Source organism: Acipenser ruthenus, unplaced genomic scaffold (genome assembly GCF_902713425.1).
Source record: "Acipenser ruthenus unplaced genomic scaffold, fAciRut3.2 maternal haplotype, whole genome shotgun sequence".
NCBI lineage: Eukaryota > Metazoa > Chordata > Actinopteri > Acipenseriformes > Acipenseridae > Acipenser > Acipenser ruthenus.
Window position 1 is genome coordinate 25,001 of NW_026708605.1, and position 2,500 is coordinate 27,500.

Here is a 2,500-nt window from a genome sequence, read left to right on the forward strand (position 1 = left end):
GAGGGAGAGGGAGGGAGGGAGAGGAAAGGGAGAGAGAGGGGAGGGAGAGGGAGGGAGGGAGGGAGAGGAAAGGGGGGAGAAGAGGGAGGGAGAGGAAAGAGGGAGAAGAGGGAGGGAGAGACGGGGAGAGAGAGGGTGAGGGAGGGAGGGAGAGGGGAGAGAGAGAGGGTGAGGGAGGGAGGGAGAGGAAAGGGGGGAGAGAGGGAGGGAGAGAGGGGAGGGGAGAGGGGGAGGGAGAGTGAGGGGGAGAGGAGAGAGGGGTGAGGGAGGGAGGGAGGGAGAGGAAAGGGGGAGAGGGAGGGAGAGAGAGGGGAGAGAGAGGAAGGGAGAGGAAAGGGGAGAGGGGAGAGAGAGGGGGAGGGAGGGAGGGAGAGGACAAGGGGGAGAAAGGGGGAGAGAGGGAGGGAGAGAGAGGGGAGAGAGAGGGGAGAGAGAGGGTGAGGGAGGGAGGGAAAGACAGGGTGAGGGAGGGAGGGAGAGGGGGAGAGGGTGAGGGAGGGAGAGGAAAGGGGGAGAGAGGGGGAGGGAGGGAGAGGAAAGGGGAAGAAGAGGGAGGGAGGAGAGAGGGAAGAGAAAGGGGTAGAGAGGGAGGGAGGGTGAGGGAGGGAGAGGAAAGGGGGGAGAGAGGAGGGAGGGAGAGGGGAGAGAGGGTGAGGGAGGGACGAAGGAGAGGAAGGGGGGAGAGAGAGGGTAGAGAGAGAGAGGGGAGAGGAAGGGGGAGAGAGAGGGTAGAGAGAGAGGGGGGAGGGAGGGAGAGGAAAGGGGGGAAAGAGGGAGGGAGGGAGAGGGGGAGAGAGAGGGGGAGAGAGGGAGGGAAGGTGAGGGAGGGAGAGGAAAGGGGGGAGAGAGGGGAGGGAGGGAGAGGGTGAGGGAGGGACGGAAGAGAGGAAGGGGGGAGAGAGAGGGTAGAGAGAGAGAGGGGGAGAGGAAGGGGGAGAGTGGGGGAGGGAAGAAGAGGAAGGGGGAGAGGAAGGGGGAGAGAGAGAGGGTAGAGAGAGAGGAGGGGAGAGGAAGGGGGAGAGAGAGGGTAGAGAGAGAGGGGGGGAGGGAGGAGAGGAAAGGGGGAGAAGAGGAGGGAGGGAGAGGGGGGAGTGAGAGGGGGGAGAGAGGGAGGGAAGGTGAGGAGGGAGAGGGAAAGGGGGAGGGAGGGAGGAGAGGGGAGAGAGGGTGAGAGGGACGGGAAGGAGAGGAAGGGGGGAGAGAGAGGGTAGAGAGAGAGAGGGGGAGAGGAAGGGGGAGAGTGGGGGAGGGAAGAAGAGGAAGGGGGAGAGGAAGGGGAGAGAGAGAGGGAGGGAGGGAGAGGAAGGGGGAGAGAGAGAGAGGGTGAGGGAGGGAGAGAGAGGAAAGGGGGAAGAGGGAGGGAGGGAGAGGGAGAGAGAGAGGAGGGAGGGTGAGGGAGGAGAGGAAAGGGGGAGAGAGGGAGGGAGAGAGAGGGGGAGAGAGAGGGGGAGGGAGGGACGGAGGGAGGGAAGGGGGGAGAGTGAGGGTAGAGAGAGAGGGGGAGAGGAAGGGGGAGAGAGAGGGTAGAGAGAGAGAGGGGTGAGAGGAAGGGGGGAGAGTGGGGGAGGGAAGAAGGGAAGGGGGAGAGGAAGGTGGAGAGAGAGAGGGAGGGAGGGAGAGGAAGGGGGAGAGAGAGAGAGGGTGAGGGAGGAGAGAGAGGAAAGGGGGAAAGAGGGAGGAGAGAGAGGGGAGAGAGAGAGAGAGAGAGAGGGAGAGATATTAGTGGCCCAGTGGAACTGTGCAAAACCTAGAAGAAGCCAAGTGGAGTGGACAGGTAGTGATTATACTGATTATACTGATGCAGGCACCTGCTGTTCTGTTTGAAAACGTCTCCACGTGCCACGCACCTTATTCCCAGAGAAGAGTTCACTGAATCCGGCCCTCAGCGTCTCCCAAGGGAACTGAAGAAGCAGCTGGCAGTGGATCACTCAGACACCTTCAATCTGACCCCCCAGGTGTGCTGGATCACCTGGTGGCACTGTGTGTGGGTGTGGGTGTGTGTGTGTGGGTGTGTGGCTGGGTGTGTGGGTGGGTGTGGGTGTGTGTGGGTGGGTGTGGGTGTGTGTGTGGGGGTGTGTGTGTGTGGGTGGGTGTGGGTGTGTGTGTGTGTGTGGGTGTGTGTGTGGGTGGGTGTGGGTGTGTTCAGGTCTCCCTGGTTGACAGGGGCAGGGTGGCGCTGTGTGTGTGGGTGGGTGTGAGTGTGGGTGGGTGTGTGTGTGTGTGTGTGTGGGTGTGTGTGTGGGTGGGTGTGGGTGTGTTCAGGTCTCCCTGGTTGACAGGGGCAGGGTGGCGCTGTGTGGGTGGGTGGGTGTGGGTGTGGGTGGGTGTGTGTGTGTGGGGGGGGGTGTGGATGTGGGTGTGTTCAGGTCTCTCTGGTTGACAGGGGCAGGGTGATGCTGTGTGTGTGGGTGGGTGTGTGTGTGTGGGGGGGGGGGTGTGGATGTGGGTGTGTTCAGGTCTCTCTGGTTGACAGGGGCAGGGTGATGCTGTGGCTGCAGTA

The 2,500-nt window shown here is 62.8% G+C and overlaps 1 protein-coding gene across 1 annotated transcript in view; it reads right to left on the reverse strand.

Annotated features, from left to right (window-relative positions):
* LOC117964744 (1-phosphatidylinositol 4,5-bisphosphate phosphodiesterase delta-3-A-like) overlaps positions 1-2,500 on the reverse strand; it is a gene marked incomplete at its 5' end in the record, with an annotated part of 23,257 nt that overhangs the window by 9,451 nt on the left and 11,306 nt on the right.